The sequence below is a fragment of the Microplitis mediator genome, chromosome 5, assembly GCF_029852145.1.
Source record: "Microplitis mediator isolate UGA2020A chromosome 5, iyMicMedi2.1, whole genome shotgun sequence".
NCBI lineage: Eukaryota > Metazoa > Arthropoda > Insecta > Hymenoptera > Braconidae > Microplitis > Microplitis mediator.
Window position 1 is genome coordinate 15064304 of NC_079973.1, and position 13016 is coordinate 15077319.

Below are 13016 nucleotides of genomic sequence, written 5' to 3' on the forward strand. Positions count from 1 at the left end.
ACCTCAAAACGGCGAAATCTGATGGATTTTTGATTTTTGAAAATCAGGGTGAAAGCAATAACTTTCCGAAGTTTTCAAAAATCATCGATTTCCGTGGCAGGAAGTTTAAAATAAAACTTATTTTATCAGAAAGCTAGATAAGTAATCAAATATCAAATGACGTTAGCAGAATTAATCGATTAAATACTTTTTAATGCCTAGATGTACTTGAGAATGGTGAAACAAACTTTTCCGGGGCTATAATGTCAAAAGTTTGAATTGCCGAAAACTTGAAAAAAGTAGAATAATTCAAGATTTTTTTTATCTTGTGATTGTAAGTATACTTTTGCTTATCATTTGGAACTGAGCATACACGGAGAAACATACCAATTTTTATTATGCTGTCGACCTAACTTGAAACAGGAAGTGAGGCATCCAAAAAATTATCATGCTCATACGAAAAATTATTATGCTGTATCACAATACTTACTATGCGCGAGAAACTTATTGATAAGCTTTTATACCAATCACTTTCATACATTATAATGATTGTGATGCGGCATAGTTATTTTTTATAACAACATAATAACTTTTTGGATGCTTCATTTCCGTTTCAAGTTTGGTCGACATCATAATACAAATTGGTAGGTTTTGAGCTAACATTTTTCTCCCTGTAAATCTAGTCAGAGAAGTTCTTGAAATATGATGAAATATATTTTTGCGAAGCCATAATTAAAACATTTTTAACTTCCCGCTAAGAAAATTGGAAACTTTTCAGCCATTAATTCGCATTGGCTATTTTTTCGTTGCTAATTTCAGTCTCATGTAAAAAACAAAGAAAAAAATGTACTTTTAATGCTAACTTAGTAATGAAAAATAGAAGTAAAATTAAACATACAATTTTTGACACAGCTATGAAAGGTTTCGTCCCGAATGTGATAAACCATATAAAATTTCAATTGATTTATTTTAGTCACTTTCTACCTTAAACCTTTACTTCAGATTACAGACATAGAAATATTCATAATTAATAAAAATTGTGGCCTATTCCATACGACACAAAACAAATTATAAAAATGTTATTATTGAGGGCTTACAAAACTATTGGATCTGTAAGCTTGTTGTTTACGCAGTGAACACATGATCTATGTATATCAATTCAAGCTCATGTGTTCTTTGGGTAGCTTTAGTAGTATTAACTGTGGAGATTAATTGATAGCGAACAACAATACTCAATAATAAATTTGTTCTATGATTACATTACGTATAAGACTGGCACCTACAGTATGTTTATGAAGTGGATATTTCTTATGTATTTGTATCCTAGTACCAATATTTACCCAGAAATGAGCCAAACTACAAAAATGAATATAGTATTTCTGTGGTATGCCAAAAACTTGCCCTAGGCTTGGCCGCTATCGGTACAGGAGTAATGAACGCAGTAATACGAATTTTATTTTGATAATTTTATCCTTAACACAATTAATCGGACTCATCAGTAAGGCTTGTAAAACGTGTTTTAGGAATCTGAAGACTTGATCGGAAGATAATATTACGGATATTTCAGCCGTAAAGTTACACAGAAAAAAAAATTCTGGGCGCAAGAAATTTTTTGTATTATAAATTGAACACAAAAATTTTCTTGGTACGAGAAAAAATTTATTGTCTCAAAAAGTTTTTTCTTGCTCTGAGAAAATTCATTCTTGCCGTAAGAAAATTTCTGTTTTAAATTCATAATGCAAAAAATTTCTTGGGCTGGAAAAAAATTTTCTTGGGGCGAGTAAAAAATTCTTGTGCCAAGAAATCCTTTTTTTCTGTGTATAATTAAAAGTTAGACCTAAGCTATATTCAACGTAATTGAAATATAGCGAAAATTTTTAAACAGTTTTATGAGAAAAAGAATTGTTACCTTTCATAAGGTCTAGTTTTTAGGAGTACAAGGAAATTGTACTACTTGATTATGATAAATAATTTGAAAAAAATGATCTCGCATTGCTGTTGCATTTTGAGAATAATCGAACTTACATGGATCACTACCTAATACAATAGTTGTGGCATACGCAGCTGCATATATTCCACAAGTACTACCATCGGGCTGTGGGGTTACCAATTTAAAAATTACTTCATTATGTTTCAATTGTTGTGGATATCGGATTTGTAGATATTTTTTTTCAATATCAGACAGCTGCATAAAGTTTTTTCGGTTCAAGCTATCATAAATAGCAACATATTGTCCATCAAAATACAAACAACACCAATGTTGAAAACTCTCATGTCCACCAATGATCAATAAATCATTATTTGAAATTGATGGCTCCAGAGGAGCCACAGCAGTTATTGGTAAATAAATTGTAAAATTTCTACCTTCTAATAATAATAAGAATCGAGATATTGAAAGATCATCCAAGTAACTATTGTCAATTACGATATTTTCTCGATATTCTTCAATCGGTCGGTTTAATACTAAAGCCCGATAATTGTTTAGTGAATCTTGATCATGGCTGTTTGTTGACAAAGACAAATTCACTGGACAATCTTGAGCACTACTTGGTTGTTGTGCTTTTTTAGCTAATTTCTCCGCTTCTTTTTGACTTTTTTTCGCTTTAGCTTCGATAGTAAATGAAGCCTCACGGATAGGCTTACTTCGTGCTAATCTGCTGTCAATGATTTCATCAATTAGAGCTAAATGATAAAACCGATTTAACTTATTTTTCATATTATTTTTCCAGAAATCGTCATTTCTAGTAACTAATGTCGCAATTTTTAAATCATTTGGAGTGTAAGCCACAAAAAAACAAAATTGCTTATTAGTAACATGAAGCTGACCTTGGATTATGTAATATAATGTATGGTTAGTGTTAATTTCATTAGGGGATTTTTTGGCAAATAAATTTTTCATATTTCTATTTTTACCTAATGCTGTCTCAACGTTAGTTTGTTCATCTTCCGAGATTTGACAAACAATGACTATTGAATCATCATCAACAAGACCGTCTGGCCTAACACATAAGTAATAGCTTTCTGCATCATCCGAAACAAATATACCAGAACGTTGGATTTGACAACCGATTCGGGATTCTAAAAGTTGAAGAGCTGCCACTCTATGATTTTCCACAGATAGTAATACATCATCATGATATACGAAAGGATTACATATATCATTAACGACTGGTATACATGATGTTGTGTCCAACATACGACATATTTTGCCAAACATAATAGAAGGAATCATATCTTGTTCGTAACTGTGGGGTTTTCCGTACGGATAATTTTTTGTCTCAGCTTCAAAAATTGTCCGATTTAATTGACCTTCACGTAGCTTATTATGATGAGCTTCTTTGTATTGTGGATAGTGAACAGGATCTGTTTCACATAGGTCTGGTTGAGTAGCGTTGGGGCCATAATCTTTATCTGGACCACAGAACGTACGCTTTCTTTTTTTCTTTTGTTTATTAACTTGACGAAACTTTGTATTAATAAGTCTTTGCGTATTTCGCTCTTTTTCCAATTTTTCAATTCTTTCAGGGACTTTTTTTTTACAAAATTTCAAAAATGTCGATATATGAGTTCCCGAGGTCATTTGATCAAGAGTACCCATATAAACTCTATCTTGGAGTTCATCGGCACCACCGTACTGTATTCTTTTACCTGAGAGATATTTCGCTAAAATTCCAAGATATTATTCGATTTTATTCGTATTTAAGAAATGTAATAAATGCATGGCGTTTGTACTTAAATCAGTGACGATCTTTTCAATGCGCGTAAACAAACCATATTCTTTAATTTTTGTTAAATGATTTGGTTTAGATTTATCACAAGACCATTCATGGGGACACTTATCATGGTCGCCAAAAACGTGATATGGCGCAAATAGGATATATTTTCGCAATACTTCAGTATTTTGTTGAAAAATTTCCATTTTGTCAGCTTTGGAAAGGTTATCAGATTCAAAATCTTTCCTCAATCGTTCAATATCAACAGTTACAATTTGCCGGATTTTCAATTCACTGAACCTAATTCTATTTCGTACAGAAGCAGGAACTCGACGATTTGGGATAGTAATTCTTGCAGCTTCTCTGATTTTTGTTCCTACACTACGAAATATATGGTAAGAGCATTTGATCCTTTCTACGTCCATACCAAAAGCCTCATAAGGTTTGGAATCACGAACTGATTTATCCGTTCCACTGTCATCATCAGAAACCATAGTTTGATAAATTAGTCCATTAACTTTTAAACTACGATTAAACAATATAGTCGTAGCGTAATGGTTCCATACTCGAAGAACTTTTATCGCGAGGATAGTTCATGTAACATTTGTGAGGTGGTGGCTCAACCTTACGATTTTGATAAAGACGACGACGAAAACAATATTTATTCAATACCTCGACGTCAAGTATTTTTTGTGTAGCGCAACCAATTATTGCAACTGAAGCTGCAAGGGAATCGTGTTTGCCTCCACGAAAACTTCGTTTTGGATAAAAGCCATCGGTAGTAACTTTTATGTAGAGAGTACCATCAGAAGTAACGTCACCATTTTTCATGGCAATTTCAGCTTCTTCCAATGCATTTAAATGCATTTTCTCAGCAACAATGTTTGTGAGAGGGTCAATCATTTTTTTTCGATGTTTTTCATAAGTGTTATGTGTGATATACGGTATATCAAACACTGCTAAAACGGTTTGAAAGGATGCAAAGCTACTAGCAGAACCAATAACACTTATGGAAGCAGTTTCATTGATACTGAGTTCGTTCTCTGGTTTTGGTGGATTAGTATAAATCTTCGCTATCATCTTACATTCGAGGCATCGCCAGGATAGTAAAGTATTCAAACCGATATCTAATTTTGCAAAACAATGAAAATTTTCCCCACGCCGAGCACAATAGTGTAGATGATTCTTAGATTTACCCAACTTTGTAAACTCTTTTATAAAGTAACCGATATCAACTATTCGACAACCTGATATAATAGAAGAAATATCGGTTGGTTCTTCGGTAGGAGATGATTCATGAAAATTTTGGCCATCATTAACGGAGTCACAGTTTTGTAATGAATATGACAAGCTTTCATTTTCTGAAAAGTTTTCAAATTCAGATTCCAAATAACTGTGATGAATCGAACCGATAACACAGGTCTACAATGATTTTGGTGCTGCTAAAAGTAAAACTGATTTCAAGTACATTCGGTACCCTGATAAAAACGTGATACTTCTTTTTTTAATGCTACGTATAGTTTCCGAGATTTTCATTTATTAAAAAACAAAAGAACATTTAATTCAAAACAGTTAAATACATTTAATTACACATTTTATTTCACAGGTTAGAAGCTTCTCTTTTTAGATTTTCTCCGATGGATGTCTTCAGGACATTCCCGTGTAATACTCCAACAGTAATCTGCCATCATATGCTCATCCCAGCGACCTTGGTATCTATCTTCCATCACCTTTAAATCTTAATGAAAACGTTCTCATCATAGTGCCGGATAGTTCAACTGGTAGATCACTCGGCGCGATACCGAATTGGTCTGGGTTCGATTCCCAGTTCGGGCTATCTATATTTTTCTCAATTTATCTATAAATTGTCTTATTGAGAAGGTTTGCATGTTTAGGTTTCCACTATATGTAAATGGTGGCATATCGACGGCATACCAATATTATTAATTTGAAAAAAAAATTTATTGATTATAATTACATTAATTATGATAAAATACGTTTTTTAGGTTATTATATCGATCGATACAAACCTGAACCTAGCTTCAAAATTTTTTTTTGTAGACCTGTGTAATTGAATTTGATGGCATAAGATAAGATTGATCGTCATGGAAATTTTCAAAATCTAAAACACTTGATGAAATAGACGATTCAGAATATGCATCATCATTCGAATCATCATAAATAAATTCATCGAAATCTGTAAGCTCGTGATCACTTAGATTTTCTAATTGCTCAGAATATTCATGATCAACAGTACTAACAACGCTAATGTCAGTAAGGCTACTGCTTACATTACTGTTGTGTAAGTCGTTATTGTAAGTCCCAGATATACCGACCTCGGATTGATCAAGATCTATAAAACCTTGACTACTCCTTTCTTCTGATCGCTCAGAATTGAATTGCTTAATAACTACATTGGGGTTAGTTACACTACTAAGACTACCATTTCGGTGTAAAGCTTTGTCGCTTCCATGAAGTAAACCAAGTTCGGATTCATCAAGATCTAGATGATCTTGACTATTCCATTCTTCTGATTGCTCAGAATATACTTGATTAGTATTAATAATATTAAGATTAGTTAAACTACTGTGACTTCTACTACAGTCATGTAAAGCTATATTGCTTTCATGAAATGTTCCAAGTTCGGATTCATCAAGATCTTGATGATCTTGACTACTCCATTCTTCTGATTGCTCATCAGAATATACTTGGCTTGAGTTGCACAGAAAACTCACTGATTCACGAGTTGTTGATTGATTAATATTAATACTCTTATTTAAGTTGGAGAAATTACTATTATTAGAAAAAGCTGTATTTTCCCTTACATCTATCTGCTCCATTTCTTCGTCTTGACCATCCATTATGTCTGGATCCAGTAGATAGTGTTCTTCCATCACTTCCACTTCTTCATCATCTGCTATTGGATTAACCATCACCTCGATTTTTTCACGTTTTCTCCTCCGGCTGTTAAACATAGAAAACGTAAATGATATTATCGTAACATAATTTGATAACCAATCCTATAGTTTAAAAAATTAAGATTGAATAAACAGTTACAAGGAAATTTCAATACTTTCATGCAAAGAAAAAATCCTAATCGTTTATAGGATTAGAACACGGTCTTTGGGCTACCAACCCAATATACAGCTCATCACTGATCTAATATACGTACTAGGGTGCTTCGTTTGAAACGACTATTTATTTTTTCTGGTCCATCGACGGAATAATGTTCCAAACATGTAAAAAAAAATTCTGACCAAACATGAGCTCTTAATTTTAATTTTAAGTACCCGCTAAATGATTTTGAAATTTTCCCATTTGATTAACATGTAAATTTTTTTTTTTTTTTTTTTTCAATTATCGATAGCTCCGCGGCATTGCAAGATATTAAGTCACAATTAGGCGGAAATAACAAAGGAATCCTTCTTCTTTAAAAGTACTTGTAGCTAATTTACGTTTTGTAACCAGCCTCACCGGTAAAAAAACTTAAAGTCAATTTATTCTCAAATTTCATGGTTTTTTTTTAATTTACTCGCAAACCACTAACTTTAGAAAAAAATTGTACAAGACTTTCTTATAGAAAATTTGATATCCTACAAAAAAGGTCATCTAAGCCATCACCGTAGAGCTGGTAGTTTCCGAGATAAATCTAATTAAACATCTCAAAATTTGAAAAATGCTGTTCCATCCGAGATTTCAGTACTTTTTTATTGAATTATGGCCGAAGAAATATATAATATATATATATACTGGTAAATATATCATCAAAAATATGTCCAGTAATACGAAACTGTCTTCTATTACACTTACCTCCATCTTTTCTTACCTTAACCCAAATGTCTTTGTTTGACAATCAAAAGCTTTTTCAATTACTACCCGAGTAAAAACAGAATTCCGCCGCACCACCGCCGCAACACCACTGCACGGCTTTTTAAGCGCCGCACCACCGCTGCACTAAAGCCGTGACAATTCCGATTATTTTATGAATGCCGCACCACCGCCGCACCACCACCGTGACAGCTAATGAATTTATCTATTCGCTGCACTACCGCCGCACCACCGCCGTGACGACTAAAGATTTATCTATTCGCTGCACCATCGCCGCACCACCGCCGTGACGACCCGAGTAAAAATGAAATTATTATTTTTACGAAAAAATTATAAATTTTTATCGACCGCCGCACCACCGCTGCACCACCGCCGCACCATAGCTGTGATATTTTGTTGTAAATTATTTTTGATTAGTGATTTAAAAGTGGTATATTCTTTTCAATCTCATATAGCACAAGTAAACTTAGTAGTCACTGTCGGTAGCGTAGCCTAGTCGTTAAAGCGTCGGTCTTTCGTGCGTAAGGTCCCGGGTTCGAATCCTACTAAATCGTGTGCGTTTGGTTGATATTTATAGCGTTTTTTCCCTAAATTAAAAATTTCTACTCGGTTAGAAATTAATTTTATCACAAATCTGACTGATTTCCGCATCATCAAAGAAAAAAAAAACTACTAAAATTGAGTAAGTCTTTTTTTTTAATTTAGTTGAAATTTCAATACATGGCTATGTATATATTGAAAATTTTAATATATGGCTATATATAATTCACTTTTACCGGACAATTAAATTTCTCTCACCATAAACCGGGTAAATTAATTAATTAATCATAAGATATTTTGGCATATAAATGCCATTTCTTGTGAAATCGGGGTTATGCTTAAGCATTGGTGCGGCGGTCGTGCCGCGGCGGTGCGGCGGTACTGGCAGAATATATTTTTAGCGTGCGGCGGAATAGTCCGCCAAACGGCGGTGGTGCAGCGGTGGTGCGGTGGTCGATAAAAATTTATAATTTTTTCGTAAAAATAATAATTTCATTTTTACTCGGGATTACTACATCTCTCAGTACAAAGATAATTGTTTCATACTTTTTATAATTACATATACATGTGTAATATGTATTTTCATATTTTATTCTGATATTTGATATGTTTCTACGGCCATAATTTCATACAAAAATTTTCGTCAGACAAGCCGTTTCCGATTAATTAAGCTTAATAAAGTGATATATTTTTTCGATTTAACATTTTTACTTTTGAATTTTGTAACTGACGAATCAAGAAATATCTAAAAAAGATCATGACAGATTTTTGAAGGAAATTTAATGCTCTACAAAAAAGGCCTCCTAACATTTTTTGCTAAATTCATTCCTTCGAAAGTTATTCACGTTATTGAAATCGTTTTGACTCAAAATCAACCTTGAATAACTTTCGAAAGAGTGAATTTAGCAAAAAATGTTAAGAGACCTTTTTTGTAGAGCATTCAATTTCCTTGGAAACTAAGTCATGGTATTTGTTAGATATTTATTATTTCGTCAGTTACAAAATTCAAAAGTAACAATGTTAAATCGAAAAATGTATCAGTTTATTAAGCTTAATGAATCGGAAACGGCTTGTCTGACGAAAATTTTCAATCAGACCTTTTTTGTAGGGAATTTAATTTTACATAAGAATAAGTGAAAATTATTTTGTTTTACTCCAATGTTTTAGCAGTTCTAACGTAAAACATAAAATTATGAATTAAAATTAAAAATAGCGATGATAGACCTCTTAAAATTAATATTAAGGGCTCAAACTTTCATGAAATTTTTTTTTTGTCATTCTGAATAATATTTCCGATATAGCTATTCACTGTTAAAAATTTTTGTGAAATTACAATAGTTTTACAAGGCAATGGTATGGTAAAAATACAAACCAATGTATGCCAATACAAAATTACAACACAATTTGAGTGATCTTGCATGATGTATTAGGAAAACTACCAATATAAGTTGTGATTTTACCATCTCTGTGTATAAATCGTACTCGAGTTGTAATTTTACAAAACAGTTCATTGATTTTGAATAACGAGCGATGAAAGTTTACAAAGAATGTTTGTGATTCAATTTGCAATAATTCTTAGTAAAATTATAAATAAATATTGTAATTTATTTTGCAGTGAAATCATTCAAATTTTACAAACCTCAATTATTTTTTTACAAATTCTATTGTAGAATTACAGTGTATTGTAATTTCGCTATGAATTTTTATTTATTACACACAAGCTGTAATTTTACAAAACAGTACGTTGATTTTAAATAGAAATCGTTCAAAATTTACCAAAAATGCTTGTAATTTAATTTACTACAATCCTTAGTAAAATTTAAAAAAAGTATTGTAATTAATATTACAATAAAGTCATTGAAATTTTACAAACCTCAATTTTTTTCTTACCAATTCCCCGGGAAAAAAAGATTTTATATGATCATATATAAACATATATATGTGGTTTCCCCATTTTGGTAACTTTTTTTCAAACGGTTTCAACATTTCGGTAACTTTGATACATTTTGGTAACGTTACCAAAATACAATCTGCCGAATTCAACATTTCAGTAACGTTACCGAAATGTATTTTTTGTTGGATCCAGCACTTTAGTAACGTTACCGAAATGCAATCAGCTAGATTCACCATTTCAGTAACGTTACCAAAAGGTATTTTTTTGTTGGATTGAACATTTTGGTAACGTTACCAAAATTTTTTCAATACAATTGAATAATTCAGTAACGTTACCTAAAGTTTTTTTATCGCATGCGTAGCAACAGTAACACTTTGTATTAATGCCTCAAATAATTCAGTCTCAAATGATTATATAATATTACACTGTTTTGGATAACAGTTTGACGAAATTTAGTTAATATTTCACTTCATTTAAATAATAGATGAATATTAATAATTAAAATTTTGATCGTCAAAATCGCAGTTTTAGTTTTAACATGAGCATACGAAAATTAAATAGCTGATGCCAGTCTTAAAATTTTGAAAATTCGAATCTAGTTGGTACAATAACTGTCCTTTCCCGTGAAAAGTTCGAATAAGTCTTGTCAATCATTCAATTTGTTATCATAACAGTCTCATAGCGTTTTTTAAAATATAATACCAAAATACAATCTTCCGAATTCAACATTTCGGTAACGTTACCAAAATACAATTTGGCAAATTCAACATTTCAGTAACGTTACCAAAATGTAATCAGCTGAATTCAGCATTTCAGTAACGTTACCAAAAAGTCTTTTTTTTGTCGGATTCAACATTTTGGTATCGTCGACAGTACCATTTTGATACAATTGAGCAATTGAATAAATTCAAATTCAAGCTTCAATTTCTTGACAAACAAATCAAAGAGCTGACGATGGATTATATAGAATAATTTTAGTCAAAAAAAAGAATGTAATGTCACACTTATTCAGATAATAGTCTAAGGAAATTTAGTTAATAGTTCATTTTATTTAAATAACAAATGAATACTGATAATTTAAATTTTGATTCTTAAAATTGCAGTTTCAGTTTTAACATATGCATACGGAAATTAAATAGCTAATGCTCGTCTTAAAATTTTGAAAATTCGAATCTAGTTGGTGGAATAACTGTCCTTTTCCGTGAAAAGTTTGAAGAATTCTTGTCGATCATTCAATTCGTCAATATAATAGTCTAATAGCATTTTTTAAAACATATACCAAAATACAATCTACCGAATTCAACGTTTCGGTAACGTTACCAAAATACAATTTGGCAAATTCAACATTTCAGTAACGTTACCAAAATGTAATCAGCTGAATTCAGCATTTCAGTAACGTTACCAAAAGGTCTTTTTTTGTCGGATTCAACATTTTGGTATCGTTGCCAAGCTCCTAAAAAAATAGTGTTCTGATCGATTTTAAGAGCTTGGCATTAAAATGGAAATAACTAGAAAACAATGCAGAATTTAAAAAAAATTAATCAGAGATAATTTGTGGGGGATAAAATTGTCTACAAAAAAGATTTGATGACATTTTGCGATAAGTTCGATAGTTTCGACGGCAAAGTAAAAAGATCTCGAAATTTACTCTATTTTGACTTCGAGCTCCAATAACTTTTGAACAGATAGATTTATCAAAAATTGATAAGAGACTTTTTCTGTAGAACGTTCAATTTCCTACAAAAATGTATGCTGGGCTAAATCGTATAATAAGCCATTGCAGAGGTATGAAATTCCAAACCAAAAAAAATTTTTTTTCCCATGTTATTTAAATGGGAAATCGAATTTTCCGATGCGTTAAGCCCCTAATTGACTTAGAATTTTTTTTCAAGCAGGAATTTTTTTTTTGCTCTATAAATTGTTAGTTTTTTTAGGTAGGACAGAAAAAAAAATTATCGCCTAAATATGAAACACCCTAATAACTACATACAATTATATATAATTAATTTTATAAATAATAAAAAAAAATCGGCGGTGTGCAGGATTTGAACCGTAGACCTTGCACTTGAAAGTTTCACTCGCTACCCACTGACCTAAGAGATTTAGTTGAAAAGTAAGTTTCGTATGAACTTTAAGTTATAAAAATCTTATACGTGATAGATTCTTGGTCAACAAAATTTTATATCTATGAACAGACATGAACAGACATGACCAGGCATGGAGAGGTATGATCAGGCCTGAGCGTATTTAACGCTTCAGATATGAACAGGCATGAACAGACATGAACAGCTATGAACAGGCATGATCAGACCTGACTGTATTTAACGCTTCAGACATGAACAGGCATGAACAGACATGAACAGTCATGAACAGGCCTGAGTGTATTTAATGCTTCAGACATGAACTGACATGAACGGGTATGATCAGGCCTGATCATGTCCAATTTCAGGCCTGATCATACATGAACAGACATGATCAGGTCTAATTTCAGGCCTGATCATACATGAACAGGCATGGTCAGGTCTGATCATTTTTTCCCGGGAAAATACAATCTACCGAGTTCAACATTTCAGTAACGTCACCAAAATACAATCTGGCAAATTCAACATTTCAGTAACGTTATCGAAATGTCATCAGCTGAATTCAGCATTTCAGTAACGTCACCAAAAGGTCTTTTTTGTCGGATTCAACATTTCGGTATCGTTGGGAGTATCGTTCCGATACAATCGAACAATCGAATAAATTCAAATTTGGGTTTAAATTCCTTAACGAAAAAATCAAAGAGTTGACGATGGATTAAATATAAAAATTTCAGTCAAAAATAAGAATGTAATGTTACTCTTATTTAGATAATAGTTTGAAGAAAGCGTGTAAATAATTTACTTCATTTAAATAATAAATGAATATTGATAATAAAAATTCTGATCCTCAAAATCGCATTTTTTGTTTCCACGTCATCACACGAAAATTGAATAGCTGATGCTAGGCTGAAAATTTGAATTTAGTTAGTAATATAACTGTGTTATTTTGTAGAAAATTAAAGGAAGTCTATTGAATAATTC